Below are 23,548 nucleotides of genomic sequence, written 5' to 3'. Positions count from 1 at the left end.
GGAAAAAGGGGTGGTAATTCCGGTTCCCAGGGCAGAGTGGAAGAAAGGATTTTACTCCACGCTGTTCCTGGTGCCCAAACCAGACGGGTCTTTCAGACCAATACTAAATTTGAAGTCCTTAAATGTTCACCTATGGGTAGACCATTTCAAAATGGAGTCTTTGAGGTCTGTTCTCCTGAGTCTGGACCAGGGAGAATTTCTGGCGTCCATGGATGTCCAAGACGCATATCTGCACGTTCCCATTCACCTGGAACATCAGACGCTGTTGAGATTTGCCATAGGAGACCTGCATTTACAGTTCCGGGCGTTACCCTTTGGGCTAGCAACCGCGCCAAGGGTATTTACAAAAATAATGTCTGTGATGGCGGCAGTGCTGAGGCTCAGGGGAATCACAGTAATACCCTATTTGGACGATCTCCTGTTCAAGGCGGAGTCAGCAACCCTGCTGCAAAGTCACTTGAAAGAGGCCATCAGTTTTTTGCAGGCTCACGGCTGGATTTTAAACTTACAAAAATCTCAGTTGGTACCATCACAGAGGATCCAGTTCTTGGGAGTCATACTGGATACCCATCTCCATCGGGTATTTCTCCCGGAGATAAAGGCCAGGGACTTGGTCACCCTAGTTCAGGAGATTCTCAGAGCTCCGAGCTTGTCAGTATGGAGGTGCCTCAAACTCCTGGGGAAAATGGTGGCGTCATTCGAAACGCTTCAATTTGCCAGGTTCCACTCACGAGTATTCCAATGGAACATTTTGTCAGCCTGGTCAGGAAACACTTTGTCCATGAAGACGGAGTTGATAGTGCTGTCCGCGGACACTCGGGACTCCTTGAAATGGTGGACAGAGGTAGATTCCCTTCAATGGGGTCGGTCATTACAGACCTGGGACTGGTTGGTAGTAACTACCGATGCCAGTCTCAGGGGCTGGGGGGCAGTAGCCCTGGATCTCAGGCTGCAGGGCCTGTGGACGGCAGACGAATCAGTGTTACCAATCAACATCTTGGAGCTGAGAGCTGTCTGGAAAGTGATCTCCTTAGCGGAAGACAGGTTAAGGAACCTCCCCTTGAGGATTCAGACCGACAATGCCACAGCTGTGGCGTATCTGAATCACCAGGGAGGTACACGCAGCAGATTGGCCATGTGGGAGGTGTCCAGAATCTTCCTATGGGCGGAACAGAATGTTCCTGCCATATCGGCTATATTCATTCCAGGAGTGGAGAATATAGAAGCAGACTTCCTGAGCAGGGAGGAGCTCAAGGAAGGAGAATGGAGCCTACATCCTCAGGTGTTTCACCAGATCACGGCAATGTGGGGAACTCCGGATTTGGACCTAATGGCATCCAGGTTCAACCATCAGGTGCCCAGGTTCTATGCCAGAACGAGAGATCCTCTAGCAGAGGCAGTGGATGCCATGACTACTCATTGGCAGGGAGACCTTCTTTATGCATTCCCTCCAATTCCAATGTTAGCGAGACTGTTGAAGAGGGTACAGGACCAGAAGGTTCCGGTGATCCTTGTGGCCCCAGATTGGCCAAGGAGGTCTTGGTACTCAAGGCTTCAGAGGTTATCAGTGGATTCATGGCGTCTACCTCTGAGACCAGACCTGTTAAGACAAGGCCCATTCAATCACCTGGATTCCGATCGATTGATTTTGACGGCTTGGTTATTGAAACCGCCATTTTAAAAAAGAAAGGATTTTCTGACGCAGTAGTGCAGACTATGATAAAAGCCAGAAAAGCTGTTTCTTCGGCAAATTATTATAGAGTCTGGAAGACTTATATTAGATGGTGTGAGAGGCAAAAAGCTCACACATCTCACTTCAAATTATCAAAAATGTTGGATTTTCTACAAGATGGATTTTCTTCGGGCCTAAGCCTTCAGTCGTTGAAGGTGCAGATTTCGGCCTTGTCCATCTATTTTCAAAAAAGAATTGCCATTTTACCGGAGATTCAAACCTTTTTACAAGGGGTATCCAGACTGAAACCCCCTTACAAGCAACCAGTAGCACCTTGGGATCTGTCACTGGTTTTGGATTGCCTTCAGAAGGCACCTTTTGAGCCTTTAAGGTCGGCTGACTTTAAGTTTCTCACGTGGAAGCTAGTGTTTTTGTTAGCAGTAGCATCTGCTAAAAGGGTGTCAGAGCTGGGAGCCTTGTCATGCAAATCTCCCTTCTTAATTTTTCACGATGACAGGGCTGTTCTGAGAACAGTGCCGCAATTTTTACCGAAGGTAGTCTCTGCCTTCCATTTAAATCAGGAGATAGTTCTACCTGTGTTTCAACCCCCAGAGGGTCCCAAGAAAAGGGACAAGTTGAAGACTTTGGATGTTGTGCGTGCCTTACGCATATATGTGGACAGAGTGAAGAGTGTTAGGAAAACTGACACTTTATTGGTACTGTATGACGTACATAAAATTGGTTGGCCTGCATCTAAGCAGACCATTGCTAGGTGGTTGCGTTCTGTGATAGCCTTTGCATACACCAAAGTGGGTAGGCCTGTACCGGCCAGAATAAATGCGCATACCACCAGGTCAGTTGCCACCTCTTGGGCGGTCCGACATGGGGCCACAGCTGAGCAGGTTTGCAGAGCTGCCACTTGGTCATCTGTTCACACATTTGCCAAATTCTATAGATTCCATGAGTTCGCGTCGGAGGACGCATCATTCGGGCGAGCAGTGCTGAGAGCTGCAGACCTGAGCGTACCCTCCCAAAGGACCGGCTCTGGAACGTCCCAGTGTTGAGCTGTGTCACCAGGACCATTGAAAGAGAAAAAGGGATTTTTGTAAGAACTTACCGTTCGAATCCCTTTCTCTGATATGGTCCTGGTGACACAGCGATCCCTCCCTTACGCTCAGTAAGTATGCCAGAATTTCATGATGTTCATGTTAAAATGGTTAAGAGTTAACAGTTTCTGTTATAAAATGTGCATATAATATGTGCAGGCGTTTGTACTGAGTTAATGTATTCCAGTGGCTTTGAAAGATTGAACTGAAGAGTCCAGGGATGCAGTAGGGGAGGAGCCTACCCTCTAAAGCTTTAGGATAGGTGCCTGGCTCCTTCGGACCCTCCTACATCCCAGTGTTGAGCTGTGTCACCAGGACCATATCAGAGAAAGGGATTCGAACGGTAAGTTCTTACAAAAATCCCTTTTTTTGGATTTTGCAGCTCAGATTCTGGTGGAATTTTGGTGGGTGCTATGTCGCATTAGCAAGACCCCCCAAGCACCAATACAGTGGAACCCCCCCACAAGTGACCCCATTTTGCAAACTACACCCCTCAGGGAATTCATCTAGGGGTATAGTGTACATTTCAAACCCCCAGGGGTTTCACCAATTTTGATACAAGTGGGCAGTGAAAATGAAAAATTACATTTTTTACACAAAAATTCAGTTCTGGCTCAAAATTTTTCATTTTCAGAAGGTATGAAGGAGAAAAAGCACCCCAAAATCTGTGCCCCAATTTCTCCCGAGTTCGGCAATGCCTCACATGTGACCAAAAAATACCATTTGGGTGCATGGCAGGACTCAGAAGGGAAGGAGTGATTTTTGGATTTTGCAGCTCAGATTCTGGTGGAATTTTGGTGGGTGCTATGTCGCATTAGCAAGACCCCCCAAGCACCAATACAGTGGAACCCCCCCACAAGTGACCCCATTTTGCAAACTACACCCCTCAGGGAATTCATCTAGGGGTATAGTGTACATTTCAAACCCCCAGGGGTTTCACCAATTTTGATACAACTGGGCAGTGAAAATGAAAAATTAAATTTTTTTACACAAAAATGCAGTTCTGGCTCAAAATTTTTCATTTTCAGAAGGTATGAAGGAGAAAAAGCACCCCAAAATCTGTGCCCCAATTTCTCCCGAGTACGGCAATGCCTCACATGTGACCAAAAAATACCAGTTGGGTGCATGGCAGGACTCAGAAGGGAAGGAGTGATTTTTGGATTTTGCAGCACAGATTTTGGTGGAATGAATGGTGGGTGCTATGTTGCACCAATACAGTGGAACCCCCCCACAAGTCACCCCATTTTGCAAAGTACACCCCTCAGGGAATTCATCTAGGGGTATAGTGTACATTTCAAACCCCCAGGGGTTTCACCAATTTTGATACAAGTGGGCAGTGAAAATGAAAAATTACATTTTTTTACACAAAAATGCAGTTCTGGCTCAAAATTTTTCATTTTCAGAAGGAATGAAGGAGACAAAGCACCCCAGAATCTGTGCCCCAATTTCTCCCGAGTACGGCAATGCCTCATGTGTGACCAAAAAGTGGCAGGACTCAGAAGGGAAGGAGTGATATTTGGATTTTGCAGCACAAATTCTGGTGGAATGATGGTGGGTGCTATGTCGCATTAGCAAGACCCCCAAAGCACCAATACAGTGGAACCCCCCCACAAGTGACCCCATTTTGCAAACTACACCCCTCAGGGAATTCATCTAGGGGTATAGTGTACATTTCAAACCCCCAGGGGTTTCACCAATTTTGATACAAGTGGGCAGTGAAAATGAAAAATTACATTTTTTTACACAAAAATGCAGTTCTGGCTCAAAATTTTTCATTTTCAGAAGGTATGAAGGAGAAAAAGCACCCCAAAATCTGTGCCCCAATTTCTCCCGAGTACGGCAATGCCTCACATGTGACCAAAAAATACCAGTTGGGTGCATGGCAGGACTCAGAAGGGAAGGAGTGATTTTTGGATTTTGCGGCTCAGATTCTGGTGGAATGAATGGTGGGTGCTATGTGGCATTAGCAAGACCCCCGAAGCACGGTGAAATTATGAACCTAATAATCCATAGATGTGTGGTATATTTTAAAACACTCCTTTATACATAGGCCGGGTTTGTCGGGGCAAGTGTCACACTGGAAAATAGTTTGCTTTCTTATTCCCTTTTTATAGCAAACTTTGCACCTTTTTTGTGTCCTGCCCTTTTTTCCAGTGGAGGGGATTTCATCAGGAAAATGCTGCCCTGGTACAATACGGGGGCCAGTACTAGAAGTACTGGGGCCCTCTGCCTGCTGGTTCCCAAATATTAGGCCCTTTATGACTTCCTCTTGAAAGTGCATAAATGTCCCCCTCTGGCCGGTAGAACGGAATAGCACGTAAGCGTTATACAGTGCCATCTGGATGATATACACGGCCAGCTTCTTGTACCAGATTTTTGTTTTCCGCAGGGCACTGTACGGCTTCAGTACCTGATCTGAAAGATCCACTCCGCCCATGTACCTATTGTAATCCAGGATACAATTAGGTTTTGAGGTGTGGATACTGGTACCTCGTACAGGGACGGAGGTGGTACTGTCTCCGTGAATTGTTGTCAGTATAAGGACATCCCTCTTGTCCTTATATTTGACCAACAACATATTTTCGGTGCATATTCCCCTGCTTTCACCCCTTCTCATTACTTGGGCAATGTGCGTTTTTGGGAGGCCTCTTTGGTTCTTGCGCACAGTACCGCAAGCTGCTGTACCTCTTGAACCAAGGGCCTTAAACAGGGGGATGCTGGTGTAAAAGTTATCCACATAGAGGTGATAACCTTTATCCAGGAAGGGGTGCACTAAATCCCAGACAATTTTTCCACTAACACCTACGAGGGAGGGGGGGCATTCTGGCGGTTCAATTCTTGAATCCTTCCCTTCATATACCCTAAACCTGTGAGTGTACCCTGAGGTGCTTTCACACAGCTTATACATTTTTATGCCATACCTTGCCCTCTTACTGGGAAGGTACTGGCGGAATTTAACCCTTCCTTTAAAATGTATAAGGGACTCGTCTATGCAAATGAATTTATCTGGGATGTACATGTCTTCAAATTTGGCACTGAAATGATCAATGACCGGCCTGACTTTGAATAGCCGGTCAAAGGTGGGATCATCTCTGGGTGGGCACTGTGCATTATCGTTGTAATGCAAAAATTTAAGGATCGTCTCAAATCGAGCCCGGGGCATGGCCATACGGTAAAATGGGGTGCTGTACAGAACATCTGTACTCCAATATTGCCTAATTTCTGGCTTTTTTACTATGCCCATATGAAACACCAGACCCCAAAACGTCATCATCTCTACTGCATCTACAGGGGTCCACCTAGCAAATGATGACGTGGGGTTTTGAGCAATAAACTGCTGGGCATATAAATTAGTTTGGTCCACCATTAAATTTATAAAATCATCAGAGAAAAATAATTTGAAAAAGTCAATTTCTCTGAGACCTGTGGAATCAAATTGGATTCCTGGCATGGCCAAAAACTCAGGAACCTGGGGCTCAAAATTGTCTGGTGGTGGGGTCCATACGAGATCAATTATTGGGGGGGGGGTCTCAGCTGCTCTACGGGGGCGTCTTTGAGGGGGTCCCTCATCAGCAGAGGAGGAAGAGGAGCTTAAGGCGAATCCTTCAAATTCCCCGCTTGCATCACTGGCTGTGTCAGAGTCAGAAGCAAGCATGGCATATGCCTCCTCCACTGAATACATTCTTCTGGATGACTGGGATGACATTTGGGATGACATTTGGGATGACATTTGGGATGCCATTTTTATTTTTGTGTTACTGGTAGTGAAATGTTTCAACACGTGTATAGTGTAGGGGGGGGTACAAACTTTATTTCAACCAGGGGGGTATGTAGTGTGTAGTGTGTATGTAGTGCAGAAAAAAAAAAATACTTTATACAAAAAAAAAAAATGAAGGGGTTAAAAAAAAAAAAATTGAAGGGGTTAAAAAAAAAAAAAAAAAAAGGTCCTGCGCCAAAAATTGAGCACAGATGTTGGTCAGTAACGTCCGTCACTGAACAGCGCTCAAAGGCAACAGGAATTTGATCAAAAAAAAAAAAAAATAGATCAACCCTGTGCCGAAAAAGATGATCAGTGATGTACGTCACTGATCAGCGCACAGCGGCCACAGGACACCCACAAAATCACAGTGTGTGTAAAAAAAAAATTAAAAAAAGACCCCACAGCACACAAAAAAAAAAAAAAGGTGATCAGTGATGCGACACTGATTACCAGTGAGGGGCAGCAGGTGCACAACCTTTGGTGCAACTGACAGTGCAACTGGCAGGTATATATAAAAAAAAAAAAACCTCTGCACCCCCAAAAAGTTGCTGATCACCTCAGATATAGTGATCAGCACAAAAGGCGGGGGCAGCAGACACAAAATTTAGCACTCTCTATCACTCTCTGTCACTATCTCTCTCTATCTCTCTATCTCTCACTATCTAACACTCTATGACACTGCAGCAGCAGCAGTGACAGGTATATATATATATAAAAAAAAACCTGCGCCCCCAAAAAGTTGCTGATCAGTTAATTTATACTGATCAGCACAAAAGGGGGGGCAGCAGTCAGTTATATAAAAAATATAAAAAATATATAGCACAATCTGTCACTATCTCTATCTCTCTCTCTCTATCTCTCTCTATCTCTCTATCTATAACTATCACACTGCAGCAGCACAAAATATAGCACTCTCTGTCACTAGGCCTCTCTATCTCTCTCTCTCTATCTCTCTCTATCTCTCTCTATCTCTCTCTATCTCTCTCTATCTCTCTCTCTATAACTATATCACACTGCAGCAGCACAAAATATAGCACTCTCTGACACTATCTCTCTCTATCTCTCTCTATCTAACTAACGCTATTACACTGCAGCAGCACAAGTACACAACACAGGAAGTCACAAGTAACAGGATCCAGGAAGCATCCAGCACACTACAAGCAGTGATGAAGCAGGCAAGATATTTGCAAGGATCAGGTAAGTATTTTGCAAGGTTCTGGTCAGTATATCGCGGCAGCTAGGCACGGTGACCGCACTGCACGCAATTCCAGACCGGAATGGCGTCTGCAGTGCAGTCACCGTTAGTTTAAACCCCCCTCCATGGCTGTGATTGGTCCGTCGGTCCGACGGACCAATCACGGCCTTTGGGGGCGGGCGGGGTGAGGTGGGGTGACACCAGTGTCACCCTTACACCCCGCGGTGATTGGTGCTGTACTTTACAGCACCAATCACCTCCGATCGCGTGTCACCGGCGAACGTTATTCGCCGGTGACACAGAAAACGCTGTAATTGGCTGTTCACACTGAACAGCCAATCACAGCGATCGCCGACGGGGGGGCGGCATCGCAGCCCCCCCTGGGCATGCACGGACATGTCTGCTGTCAGGGACAGCAGACATGTTGAAACTGTCACCGCGTCTATAGACGCGGTGACAGTTAAATGCCATGACGTACATTTACGCCATGTGTCGGGAAGTACTTCCCGACCATGACGTAAATGTACGTCAATTGTCGGGAAGGGGTTAAACATATATTCATATGCTATAAGCACATGAATAAAAATAGCATGCCCTTTCATAGAATAAAATTCCTGATTTTTGACACCAAAATTAAAACAAAAAAACTTTTATTTTAAAAGTTCACATTCCACTTCTCCATGAAAAGATGGAGAATTGCTACACGGAGAGACACGGCGAAAATCACTTAGAAAGATGGCGAGAAGTGCACGTTGAATAGGGTTGTTTGCTTTTTGAGACAAAAATTCTCCGTTCAACGCGAGAAAAGCACATAAAACACGGTGAATTTTTTTCATTGAATACTGCCCATAGATGAAATACCAAACTCATCAGCCAACTGAGTAAATGACTCCATCATGGTATAACTGACCCACAGATACCACTCCCCTAATAAAACTTAAATGTATAGCTCTCCAAATTTTCAGAGCTTGAATAACAACGGGGAGAGTCTTACGAGAAAAGCAGGGCCCATTTTATAGCTGAGGACCAGGGCTTTCCAATGAGCCCTGACCCGCGTCGCTAGCTCCCCGAGAACCGGAGATACCGTCAGGCAAACCTGGAATGTTTTTCCATAGGATAACATGGGACCCGTTAATTCCGACCCCCGCCCAGTTCAAATGGCTGCCAGTTCCCCCTCCGTTATCACAGAAGCTCAAGATTGATCTCATTCGAACCCAAATCGCCGGGCCTTCAATCTGATACCAGGTCCATATGCGTTCATTGGTTCCAAAAATATTGTGGGTAAACCGATTTTTTTTTAATTTCTAAAATGTAATTTCATGGCTGTTCATGTTGTTTGAGGACAGATTTCTCTGGAAACAAATGGCCCAGTTTCACGGGACCAAAATCAGTTGAAGCCCACTCAAAAGTTCTTACATATGATACTGATCTCATGTAAATGGGTCAGTTGGTTCCAAAGATATAGCTGTCGATTAAAAGGGGGGGGGGGGGGTTCTCTCCCCCTCACACCAGAAAATGCAGGGACTAGTCTGGTGTAAAAGGGGCCGGGAATTTCCCTGCATGATCCTGGGACCATATTCCTGGGTAAGTCCCTGCATTTTCTGGTGTGAAAGGGGTATTATGTCAAATAGCCGCGACCTGCAGTCCTCTGAATACAGCCGGGCAGCTCCCTGCTCTCTGCCCGTCTGTCATTTCTACCTGGCTGTGGCTGTCCCCAGTTACTGCGAGCATGTACTGTATTCCCCCTTGGCAATGAGCATGTAATCTCACATGGCAACGAGCATGGAACCCCTGGGAATGGGCATGGAACCCCTGGGAATGAGCATTTAGGTAAGCAGCACTTATGTAGCATAATTTTGAATAGGTATTATGGTGTTTGGCATAATACGTAATGGACATTATGGTATGTGGTTTAACATGTAATAGGCATTATGGTGTAATTTTTTAAAGCGCGCCTTTGGCGTGCAATGCCCCTGTTTATGAAGCATATTGTGCATTATTGCTCAATTAGTTTGATATAATGTGTATTTTGGCTCAATCCATGTGGCAAAATGTGAATTTTGCCTTAATCTGTGTGGCATAACGTGAATTTTGACTCAATCCATGTGTCATAGTGTGAATTTTGGCTCATTCCATGTGGCATAATGTGTAAGAGGCAAGTACAGTATAAGAGGGTTACTATTGTGTTGCATGATTTGTATAAGGGGTATATGGTGTGGTAAACTTAGAACTGGAGTGCCACCTCACCCCACAAGTATTTTAGGACATCAGCGTCCTTCTGGTGCACCTTTGGAGGGCACCCGCCAATATATCTCCCTGCATTTTTCCTATGCCAGCCCCCTGCCTTTTCCAGGCATATATAATTAGTTGAAAGTATTTACACAGATAGAGACACACCCATGAGCAGACCACCAACCAGAACACTGGTCACGCCCTCACATTATTAGGTGCTGGCCACATCCCCTATCATTGCGCATAATAGGCCCTTAATCATTTTCAGCTCCGGGCCCATTTAGACCTTAATCTGGCACTGGATGGCAAGTACAGTATAACTCATCAATTACTATTATTATTATTATCCTTTATTCTTATGACGCCACTGGGGATCCGCAGTCCCCAATTAGATCCGCAGTCCCCAATTACACAGTACATAAACCAATAAGCAACTTAGTTACTTACAGTTGATTACAATAGAGCAGTGGTTCCCAAACTGTGTGCCGTGGCTCCCTGGGGTGCCTCGGGACATATGCATGGGTGCCTGGGTTTGGTGGTCCAGGATCAACTCAAATTATTAATGGTTAATTATTTATGAGCAAAACCAGTGCTGGTAGCTGTCAATCATAAAATGTGTACAACCAGAAGCAAACAGAATGCCCTTTACAACATAACTGACTCTAAAGGTGCCCAATCACTAGTAAGATGTATCTTCAGATCTGGCTGGTTGGAACAAAAACATGGTTATGGATGAGAGACAGTTTGTCAGTTTTCCCGCATTTCCAAGCAAATGGTCAACTGTCATTTGCTTTCATCCATAACCATGTTTTTGTTCCAACCAGACAAATCTGCAGATAAACCCAATCTAATTCTTTAAAAAAATGTTTTGGTCTAGGGGGTGCTGTGGAAAAAATGTGATACTCTAGGGTGCCGTGATTCAGAAAAGATTGGGAACCACTGCAATAGAGGATAAGTACAGTGTACATAACCATAGCTGCATCAGCAGAGGACACTGAATAAATATATCATAAATTAATAAAACCCACACATAGAAACATAGAAACATAGAATTTGACGGCAGATAAGAACCACTTGGCCCATCTAGTCTGCCCCTTTTTTAAACATGTTACCTCAAACCATATTTGATCCTTATTTTTTTGTAAGGATATCAATATGCCTATCCCAAGCATGTTTAAATTGTACTTCTGTATTTGCGTCTACCACCTCTGATGGTAGGCTATTCCACTTATCTACTACTCTTTCTGTGAAGTAATTCTTCCTCAAATTTCCCCTGAATCTTCCTCCCTCTAGTTTCAGTGCATGTCCTCGTGTTCTGCTGCTCCTCTTCCTGTGAAGAATGTCTCCCACCTGTACCTTGTTAAAACCCTTGATATATTTGAAAGTTTCTATCATGTCCCCCCTTTCCCTTCTCTGCTCTAAAGTATACATATTAAGATCTTTTAGTCTTTCCTGGTACGTTTTGAGATGTAGGCCATGCACCATTTTAGTTGCCCTTCTTTGTACAGTCTCTAATGTATTTATATCCTTCTGGAGATACTGAACACAATACTCTAGATGAGGTCGTACCAATGACCTATACAGTGGCATTATTACTTCTTTCTTTCTACTGCTGATACCTCTCCCTATGCAACCAAGCATCTGACTTGCCTTCTTCATTGCTTTGTTACATTGCCTACCTGCCTTTAAGTCCCCTGAAATAGTGACACCTAGATCCCTCTCTTCCTCTGTAGTTTCCATTATAGTGCCATTTATACTATATTTAGTCTTTGGATTTTTGCAACCCAAGTGCATGATTTTGCATTTTTTGGCATTAAACTGTAGTTGCCATGCTCTTGACCATTCCTCTAATCTACCTAGATCATCAATCATTTGTTTTACCCCTCCTGGTGTGTCTACCCTGTTGCATACATTTGTGTCATCTGCAAAAAGGCACATTTTACCCTAAATTCCATTTGCAATATCACCAATAAAGATATTAAAAAGCACTGGTCCAAGTACAGATCCCTGGGGTACTCCACTTGTAACCTTTCCCTCCTTTGACTGTACTCCATTTACTTCAACTCTCTGTTTTCTGTCCTGCAACCATGCTCTTATCCATTCAACTATCTTAGAATCCAATCCCAAGCTTTCAAGTTTACTTAACAGTCTGCGATGTGGGACAGTGTCAAAAGCCTTACTAAAGTCTAGATAAGCTACATCTACAGCCCCACCTTGATCTATTACTTTAGTCACCCAGTCAAAAAAGTCAATAAGATTTGTTTGACATGATCTTCCCCCAGTAAACCCATGCTGTTTTGGATCCTGTAAATTGCTGGTTTTGAGATATTCTACAACTCTTTCTTTTAAGAGTGTTTCCATCAATTTCCCTACTACTGATGTAAGGCTCACTGGTCGCTCACTAACACACAAACACATTATGCATCTTACTGTATCTATAAACCATTTTATTTTGGTAAATGTGAGTTTGCAGATGCCGATCAGTCTCCTGTGGGCAGCAATGTGAGATGCTGCAGGAGCAATGTGATGGGAGGCACTGCTAATATGATGCCGGGGCAGCGAGATACAGTAAAGGTGCCCATACACATTACAATTATTGTATACAATATCACATCTCGGTTTTGTGATGAGATGAAATGAGATCTAGTACAAAAAGTATGTGCTGCACATACTTTTTGTACTAGATTCCATCTCATCTCATTGCAAAACCGAGATGCATTGAGATATTGTATACATTATTGTATACAATAATTTTAATGTGTATGGGCACCTAACTTGAGAGATATCACTGAAGCACTGCTGAGGTGCTGCTGGGGCAGTGAGCTGAGAGGCACTGCTGAGATGTACCATGGGCGATGCTGAGATTCTGCAGTCAGATGATGCTGCTTGGTGGCGTCTTGCTTGGTGACGCAGACACTGATCTTGACCCTTTGCTGATGTATCTGGCAGATGGACGAGCCGCAGGTGGACGCAGTAGTGTCTTACATTCATCCTTAAAACATGCCGGCTGGTATTTGATCCCCGTACCTGTGCAGGCACTTGTAGCCGCAGTAGATGCTCAGGCAAATAAATATGAGGTAGACTGCCCCGGAAATCAGGAGCCACTTCAGCAATCCATACACAAAGTTCTGGACAATTCCACGTGTCTGATGCTGTTCCTTGGAGTGCACCCCATGCTGTTCTTGGGGGCGCCCATGATGATGCTCCTGATAACGCCCATGATGTCTCTCTGGATGGCGCCCATGATGATGCTCCTGATAACGCCCATGATGTCTCTCTGGATGGCGCCCATGGTGATGTTCCTGGTGGCGCACATAATGCCGAATCTGATGGCGTCCATGATGAAGTTCATGAGACTTCTCTTTAAGATGTTCCACGGCGGCTTCGTCCATTGGGCCTTGTGTCCGTCCTGCTGGGAGAGGCCTGGCATAGAGCTCCCCAGGTACCAGGAGGAATATCAATAAAATAATAATACAGGAACTCATGGTCCTGGAATAAATCGCAGTTCAACTGAACAATATGTAACAGAGAACGAAAAGCTGCTGAACTAACCGAAGGTTAAGTGAGCAATGACTGGCAGTGGAACACTGAGAGTTACAGTGTTCCAATAATTGTGATGTCACTATGATGTCACAATAATCCTATGCCTGTGATGTCACTATGATGTTACAATCATCCTATGCCTGTGATGTCACTATGATGATGTCACAATCACACATTAGCTATAGTTGTGAATGAGAGCTATCCCTGACTGACTGCCTGGAGTCTGTAGGCCAATGTAGCCACTTTATAAAGGAGACTAATGCAGAGAACCTAGTTATTAATACATCAGCATTCTACAGATTTATATAAACATTTATTTAGTAAGATTAAGCAGATTGTAATGAACTTTTACACAGACTGTGGTCAAAGGATACTTGGGGTGAGCTTCAGTAACAGATGATTAGCAACTATCGATGTTTCCAATTAGATGGAAGTAATGTTTCCTCAGAATAACAGGTGTGGAATGGTTGACAAGCATCGGACCCTGGTTCCGATGCCCATCCTATGGCCGATTGAACTTAGTTTATTTGAGCATGTGCAAAGCCCTTATTGGTTCCAAGGGGTGTGGACTGCCACCACAGAGGCTTGGCAAACCATTAGAGTTCTATTGCCTGCAGACAAAAGGACTAATTCAGACCTGACCGTACGGCTGCGAATTTGCAGGTCGAGCTATTATCGATAGGTCTGTGTACAGCCGCATGTGCGAGGCTATCCTGACATAAACTCCTGCTACTTTAAATCACTGGCCGTATGCAAGTTGATTGACAGGAAGCCGGCGTTTGATTAGTAGCATTACCGATATGATACCCAGGTATAGCTAACCATGTGAGAGAATCTTGCTACGCAATTCCACACAAACTAAATTATAGGACTGTCCTTGCGTTTTGTTTATTGTCATTCCAGAACATATCCTAACAGGAAATTGTATCACATAAATGCAAATGGTAAATACCGTATTCTGGGCTGGGCACCAATGCATGTGCCCCCCTGATATTTTTATTTTATTGTAGTTCAGCAACTGTTGTTAGACTACGCATCCCAGCATGCTCTGCCTCAGTTTTAGCATAGCCAAGTAGCAAAACTGCAGCAGGGCATACTGGGATTTGTAGTTCAACAACAGATGGCGGGCCAAACGTTCTCCATCCCTGCTCTAACACATAAGGAAAAAAGGGGAACAGCGCCTCACTACTACAATGAAAATCACACAATTGGTAAAATATAACAAATGTATAGGTTTATAAAAATCACACACAGTAATCACAATACAATAATAAGGTATGGAAAATAAAAAATGGAATAGGTATTTAAAATATTTAAATTTGCTCGCTCCTGGACATAGAAATAATATTGTAGCTGACTGTATGATGGACAAAAGGAGTATATTACCACATGGTGGGTCACTGTCCACAGGCCATAAAGGAAAAAGGGGGTCAGGGGAAATTCACAGGTCCTCTCTAGTGTTGCGGTGTCCTGAGATATAGCCGCTGGAGGTTTCTGTGTAATGGGTTCTGGAACTGCGATCTTTACTCTCCTAAAAGGTCCTCAATGATGGTGCGGTACCCCTGTAGCCGCTAGAGGATTTGGCAGTGGGGTTGCAGGTGTCCTTGGCGTTTTTGGAGACCATAAATCGAGTCCACCAGCAATTGGTTTGCCTTGGATCGTCCAGATTAGATTTGGAAGGTTGGGGGGTTCACTGGCAGATCGTATGTGAGTCCCCACAGTGTAGCAGTGACAGCAGTGAGTCCATGCGGTAGATGGCCGTCTTAGAGTCTGGAATGAGCCAGGAGTGGGTGGCACCTGTGGACAGTGACCCACCATCCACCATGTGGTAATATACTCCTTTTGTCCGTCATACAGTCAGCTACAATATTATTTCTATGTCCAGGAGCGAGCAAATTTAAATATTTTAAATACCTATTCCATTTTTTATTTTCCATACCTTATTATTGTATTGTGATTACTGTGTGTGATTTTTATAAACCTATAAATTTGTTATATTTTACCAATTGTGTGATTTTCATTGTAGTAGTGAGGCGCTGTTCCCCTTTTTTCCTTTTCTCGTTACTTTTATTAGGGCCTGACTAGCTCTAAACCGAACAGCAGCCCCCTTAGAGTATCAGCTCATACTAAGGCACCCTAGTCCCGATCTCTGGGAGACCAGGACACTTTGGGCAGTATTCAATGAGGCTGATTCGCCATGTTTTATGACGATTTTGTGCTATTTTCGCAGTGTACGGTGATTTTTTTTTTTTTTTGACCAAAACGGTGAATCACCCTATTCGATGACCAGATGGCGAATACATTTCAAGGTTTTTATCGCCATGATTCACCGAATAGCAATCGCTATCTTTTTATGGTGAAGTGGAATGTGAACTTTTAACATAAAGTGTTTTTGTTTTTTACATTTGGTGTAAAAAAATCAGGAATTTTATTCTGAGGAGGGGCATGCTATTTTTATTCATGTGCTGTAAACACATGAATATATATTTAATTAAAAAATATATATTTTTTCTTTTTTTTACACAGCAGCCAGCAGGGGGCCGGGACCGAGCCGCTCATTAGATATTCATATATTCACTGCACCCGATCATTACATATGCACGATTGGGTGTAGTGAATACCCGGTCCCCTGTTGGCTATCCCGGGGGGCAGCCTGTGCTGCCTGGCTCCCGGGGAGCCCACCTCCCCCCCACAAACGTTCTGGGGCAGGCAGGGAGACTTCCATCTCCCTGCCTGCCGCCGTCCTCAGGCTCCCTGCGGCATCGCCGCAGCAGTTAAAATTCGCCGGTCAGGAGCAGTGAGCCCCTGACTCGTTGAATACTGGAGCCGGCGAGGCTCCGGAACGCGGTGGGCAGTGGCGAATGTGCAGCGAATCCTAAACAGGATTCGCTGCACATCGTCAAAAATCTCATTGAATACTGCCCTTTGCCTTTCCTGCTCTAACACATAGCCTAATGGCATTCTACTTTTTGGCCACAAGATGTCCTCACACCATTAGTTTTTTTACATTTTAGCTGCTAATTAGCCTACCATTGGTCCATATGGGTTTATTGGTTCCAGAGATATTGTGGGTAAACCGATTTTTTTTTTTTTTTTTTTTTTTTTTTCTAAAATATAATTTCATGGCTGTTCATGTTGTTTGAGGACAGATTTCTCTGGAACCAAATGGCCCAGTTTCATGGGACCAAAATCATTTGAAGCCCACTCAAAAGTTCTTAAATATGACACTGGTCTCATGTAAATGGGTCAGTTGGTTCCAAAGATATAGCTGTCGGTTAAAGAGGGGGGGGGGGTCTCTCCCCCTCACACCAGAAAATGCAGGGACTAGTCTGGTGTAAAAGGGGCCGGGAATTTCCCTGCATGATCCTGGGACCATATTCCTGGGTAAGTCCCTGCATTTTCTGGTGTGAAAGGGGTATTATGTCAAATAGCCGGGACCTGCAGTGCTCTGAATACAGCCGGGCAGCTCCCTGCTCTCTGCCCGGCTGTGGCTGTCCCCAGTTACTGCAAGCATGTACTGTATTCCCTCTTGGCAATGAGCATGTAATCTCACATGGCAACGACCATGGAACCCCTGGGAATGGGCATGGACCCCTGGTAATGAGCATTTAGGTAAGCAGCACTTATGTAGCATAATTTTGAATAGGCATTATGGTGTTTGGCATAATACGTAATGGACATTATGGTATGTGGTTTAACATGTAATGGGCATTATGGTGTAATTTTTTAAAGCGCGCCTTTGGCGTGCAATGCCCCTGTTTGTGGAGCATATTGTGCATTATTGCTCAATTAGTTTGATATAATGTGTATTTTGGCTCCATCCATGTGGCAAAATGTGAATTTTGCCTTAATCTGTGTTGCATAACGTGAATTTTGACTCAATCCATGTGGCATAATGTGTAAGAGGCAAGTACAGTATAAGGGGGTTACTATTGTGTTGCATGATTTGTATAAGGAGTATATGGTGTGGTAAACTTAGGTGACCACATAAAAGGTGCTGAAATGTTGTCTACCAAGATTCGGCTTTCAGTATTTTTTTTAGGACTGTAGTGCCACCTCACCCCACAAGTATTTTAGGACATCAGCGTCCTTCTGGTGCACCTTTGGAGGGCACCCGCCAATATATCTCCCTGCATTTTTCCTATGCCAGCCCCCTGCCTTTTCCAGGCATAAATAATTAGTTGAAAGTATTTACACAAATACAGACACACCCATGAGCAGATCACCAACCAGAACACTGGTCACGCCCCCACATTATTAGGTGCTGGCCACATCCCCTATCATTGCGCATAATAGGCCCTTGATAATTTTCAGCTCCAGGCCCATTTAGACCTTAATCTGGCACTGGATGGCAAGTACAGTATAACTCATCAATTACTATTATTATTATTATCCTTTATTCTTATGACGCCACTGGGGATCCGCAGTCCCCAATTACACAGTACATAAACCAATAAGCAACTTAGTTACTTACAGTTGATTACAATAGAGCAGTGGTTCCCAAACTGTGTGCCGTGGCTCCCTGGGGTGCCTCGGGACATATGCATGGGTGCCTGGGTTTGGTGGTCCAGGACCAACTCAAATTATTAATGGTTAATTATTTATGAGCAAAACCAGTGCTGGTGGCTGTCAATCATAAAATGTGTACAACCAGAAGCAAACAGAATGCCCTTTACAACATAACAGTAACATGTATCTTCAGATCTGGCTGGTTGGAACAAAAACATGGTTATGGATGAAAGACAGTTTGCCAGTTTTCCAGCATTTCCAAGCAAATGGTCAACTGTCATTTGCTTTCATCCATAACCATGTTTTTGTTCCAACCAGACAAATCTGCAGATAAACCCAATCTAATTCATTAAAAAAATGTTTTGGTCTAGGGCAGGGGTGGCCATATTTTTGTGTCCCGGGATCTACTTTTAGTTCACATATTTAGCGGAGATCTACCAATGGGCCTGATTCGGAGGTGGCCCATATACTGATATTTTGTTTTGCTATTTTCGGCATGCATTAAGGTTCCAGAAATCCCTTACTGCAGACCCGTAAATCTAACTGTACAATGGCGGGCACAGTTGCACATGGCATTGCTGCCAGTAGAGATGGTAACTGTATATTTCTGCAGATGTTCTCTAGGCTGCTAACATACGCAACCTACCGAACAGTCTGTATCACTGGAACCATTACCACAGCCCACAGTTATCACTCCTGAGCTGTCAGCAATCCACGTGGGATCATGCCTATATTATATGCAATTCAGAGTTTAACATTTTCCAAATGTAACAGGGAATTAATATCATTTTTCTTATTTTTTTTTTTTACTGTCAGTCCGATATGTAATTATTGTCCATGACTGGAACCTCGTTTGATATTTTCCCTTCAGCTATTTTTAAAATGGTGTAACGGAGTAATGTGGATACAGAAAGTGAGACCATATTCCTTAATCTGTAAGCGGCAGAACTATTTATGCAGTGTGAATCCTGTTCTACCCCTTTCACATCACAAAATGCAGGGTCGCACTGGGACTATGAAACGGTTCAGTCCCGGAGCAACCCTGCATTTTACTCTGTTCACATCCCCTCAGCGAACTGCCAATATTGCCGGTTCAGTGACCTCACCCAGGGGCGTAGCAGAGCATCATCGGAGGCAGGGGAGGAGGCAACGCTTAGTGTTGGCGCTGCTCCAAGCACTGCCTCCTCCATTGGTGTGAACGGGAAATGGGTCTCTCAATCTTAGTGACCTGTTCACACCGCAAAGCAACACGGCAACGAACCGGTAAGAACCCTTCTTTTTTACCGGTTCATATTGCCGTGTTGCTACTGCTTTGCAGGACCCGATAACCCCTTCCACATTGCACCAATTACCGGGTCTTACCGGCATGAACCTGGTAATTACAGTAGGTGCGATGTGAAAGGAGTATAGGTTGCTTTTTATTTTACCCTTGTATGTCTTTTTGTCATGTATTGCTAATTGCACATTTTAACCTACGTAGTGCGTCCAAGATGGCCGCCCCTCCTGGGACTCTCCTGTGTAGAAAGAGCCTGACTGGTTCTGATAATTATGCAATGATCTCTCCTAATCCCAATGTGCGTAGGAGGAATAATTTTTGGCATTGATAACACAAAATGTCTGTCACACCTTTTGTATTTTATTCATTGTTTCTGTATTCTCTGAAAACCTAAACTTCTGTAATACGTTCATGTTATCTGTAATGTGTCCTGTGCCGAACTGGAGAAATTACTGTAGAAATCTAATTCTTCTTCTTCTTCCTCTTCCTCCTTTGTTAAATCTTCTTTTTATTTGTATTTATTATTATTATTATTATTATTATTATTATTTATCAGGAGTTTATAACCAATATATCATATAACCGACTTGCATTATTCACATACAAAACATACAAATATAATGTTTCCCTACCAAACCTTGAGCACATATTAGTCTGAGGCATTGATTCATTACTCCATAAGCCCCACCCATTTGTATGGTCACCTCAGTGATCAGCGTGTAAGCCTACTCCATACGCCCCTCCCATTTGTATAGTTACCTCAGAGATCAGGGTGTAAGCCTACTCCATAAGCCCTGCCCATTTGTATGGTCACCTCAGTGATCAGGGTGTAAACCTACTCCATACGCCCCTCCCATTTCTATGGTTACCTCAGAGATCAGGGTGTAAGCCTACTCCATAAGCCCCACCCATTTGTATGATCACCTCAGTGATCAGGGTGTAAACATACTCCATACGCCCCTCCCATTTGTATGGTTACCTCAGAGATCAGGGCATAAACCTACTCTATAAGCCCCGCCCATTTTTATGGTCACCTCAGTGATCAGGGTGTAAGCCTACTCCATTTACTCCATTTACTTTCCATTTCCACCTCTGCTCTCATTTACCCACCAGCCCTCACTGCGACCTCCTGACCTTTTGGAGCATTTATTAATATAAATAAAGACAAATTCACACAAAATATATTTAATAAATAAATTCTAACTTTTATTTTAAGTAAAATATATATATATTTTTACTCTGCATTATACAACAGGGAATACTGGAACAAGATTGTTCCAGAACTCTTACACACTTGTCCTATAAGAGGAACAAGATGGTGGAGTCATCCATCAGCACTCAGGAGAGGAAAAACCCCCTGTGGGGGAAACCTCTGGGGACCCATGGCTGACGGACCGCCTGTCCCTCTAGGCATTAAGAGACTTTGCAGAGTTTGCCCAAACCACCCACCCACTAACCTTATATAACCCGTCATCCCTTCTGTCACCCCAAATCTGCATTGTAACTTTTTTCCCGGATGATGAAGAACGCACCCGATGGCACCGGGGGGCACGCGCATGTCCACAGTAATGGGGGGGAGAGAAAAGGTAGGGGGGCGAGACAGACAAGGTAAAGGGGCGAGACAGACAAGGTAGGGGGCGAGAAAGACAAGGTAGGGTGAAAGAGACAAGGTAGCTACCTATTAGTATTAGGACTCCATGTAAGAAACAGCCAGAACCCCTTTAGGACTCGTCTACTGGTGCTATAAGGGGTTAGGGCTGCAATGATATATATAGGACAGCTCTAACTCTGTTTCCTATGTCCCCACCGGGTCTGATCTCTATACACATACACAGACGGCCGTCACGTATGTGCATTAGTCAGTAACCCATTGCCAACAGGCTGCTGGCAACACAGCAGAGGATACAGCGGAGGAGGGGACACCGCTGGTCCTCGCTGGAAAGATACTGTGTGTGATGGTAAATACCAGCAACATATCCTGTGTATCACACGGACACTAAACACCATATGCTGCCAGAATTTAGTATCACTCTTACATGGAGCCCAAACTATGATATAACTATAACAACAGTATCAGATAATAACAAAGTAATGGGTACAGCACCGTATACATCTCTCCCACCTCTGCACATTAATAAGTAGGAATCCGTACGGGGACTTGATGCAGCATATGACACATTGTGCCTTGCGACACGTCCTATTCGCTCCATACAGGGTTTATCCAGCGCCATCTAGACACCGCCCTTAGGTGTCCCAGACACAGCCCTAGTGACTGCTTAGTACTGTCCCTCTAGGTGGGAGATTTGTTTTTATCCAATACTGTCCTGTCGGTCAGGTGATCAGTCATATATTACAGTAGTCGCGCTCCGAGTCTGCCGCCGCATCGCACTAGCCTGCCCTTATCTCTGTCCAGTCACTAACCTTATGTGATTATGTCCTCCTGTAGGTGAGCTGCTCACTGCCCGAGTCCTGTGAGGTGAATGAGTGAGACAGCCTCAGTACTGCCCTGATTATGACCTCACAGACCCCACCTGATTGGCCAGGGCTGGCTGTTTGTGGTTTGAGGCCCATTATGACATCACAGGTCTTTTTTCTTTGACTGACCTAAGGGAAATGTGATTTCACTTCTTATTTTAGATATTACATTCACATCAGAATCTAATGTATTATTTGATGGCAGGATTTCCCTATAAATCTTTGGGAATGTGAGGTTTTATATGAACACAATTTTCACTGTAGTTACATTGTTTTCTAGCAGGGGTGGCCAGATTTTTGTGTCCCAGGATAATACCTCCCATCATAACTCATTCCAGGAGGGACAAGATGCTCTCTTTCTGGACATCCATGTCAGTGGCAGTTGCAGGGCTGCAGCACAGTCCACAATTCAGATAGGGGAGCCCCACCAACTGCCACCCTAAACACCACAGTCTGGACTCACTGGCAGGTGTGGCTCCCCTTTTTGAATTTGTGACATTGGTGCAGTCCCACCTCTTCAACTACTACTGGCAGCAAGTCCAGGAGCAGAGCATTTTGTCCCTCCTGGAATGGGTCATTTTGGGAGGTATGCGGGATCTACTTTTAGTTCACATATTTAGCGGAGATCTACCATTGTCAATGGGCCTGATTCGGAGGTGGCCCATATGCTGATATTTTGTTTTGCTATTCCGCATGAATGAAAGTACCGGAAACCCTTTACTGCAGACCAGTAAATCTAACTGTACGATGGCGGGCACAGTTGCACATGGCATTGCTGCCAGTAGAGATGGTAACTGTATATTCCTGCAGATATGAATACATAAGAATCAACAACTGCACATACATACATACATACATACATACATACATACATACACAAACATACATATACACATACATACATACATACATACATACATACACAAATATACATACATACACAAAAATACATATACATATATACATACATACATACATACATACATACATACATACATACATACCATCCACCTCAGAACCAGGATCACAGGCCCTATGCTTCTCACAATAGATTTTGTTTTGCTGATCGCTCTTACACATATAGGGTCATATTCTGCTTGCCTCGCTCAGTTTATTTGCAGAGTGTATCTTAGCCCACTGCGCATGCGTACCATTCGCAAAGCGCATGTGTAGGTTTGGGTAACCGTGCACACTCGCGACCTTACGAGTAGAATACGCTAGCGAACAAACTCGTGCAGAGTACACGTAATGTGGGCGTATGGATTGGCGCAGCCACAAAACTGGGCACAACTAGGCGGTAACCAGGGCGTATATGGGGTGGTGACTACATGTGCTGGGCGGTGGCTTCGCTCCACTGTGTGTGCGCTCGGACTGATTCAGCTTAAAATCATTCGCTCTGTAAAAGTAAGTCTCACGCCTCGCAGGCCAGCCGATTCTCAGCCCCACATTCGCAGGGGCGATCAACACGGACAATTGCTAAAATACCTGCACACAATATACACCCATGCAGCATACACGTTTCTCTACTATTAGTTATATAATCACATATATAAGAATGGTAGATGCTATATGTGATTGGATTACTAATAGTATTACTAATACTGGCCATAGTGACCTTCAAATGAAATTGGTTTCATATTGATAGATTTTATTTTGTATTTTAATTGCTTTGATACCTTTATGTTTATTTTTGGATTACATTTGATTTCTATTTTAGCGCAGTCTGTCTTTTTCTCTCTTTGTGTTCTTTCTATATGTGGTCCAAGTTACCGCATCTGAC

The 23,548-nt window shown here is 44.2% G+C and overlaps 1 protein-coding gene and 1 long non-coding RNA gene across 5 annotated transcripts in view; one reads left to right on the top strand and one right to left on the bottom strand.

Moving 5' to 3' along the window:
- SPPL2B (signal peptide peptidase like 2B) overlaps nt 1-23,548 on the top strand; it is a 73,713-nt gene that overhangs the window by 25,545 nt on the left and 24,620 nt on the right. The gene's annotated exons all lie outside the window — the stretch shown is intronic.
- LOC146062875 (uncharacterized) lies at nt 20,478-21,765 on the bottom strand. Its single transcript, XR_014471543.1, has 2 exons — nt 21,715-21,765; nt 20,478-20,797 (listed from the first exon to the last, which is right to left on the bottom strand). It is a non-coding gene; the product is annotated as an uncharacterized LOC146062875 (long non-coding RNA).

This window comes from Crinia signifera, chromosome 1, assembly GCF_055691185.1.
Source record: "Crinia signifera chromosome 1, ASM5569118v1, whole genome shotgun sequence".
NCBI classification, from domain to species: domain Eukaryota; kingdom Metazoa; phylum Chordata; class Amphibia; order Anura; family Myobatrachidae; genus Crinia; species Crinia signifera.
This window is presented reverse-complemented; position numbering and strand designations above follow the sequence as displayed.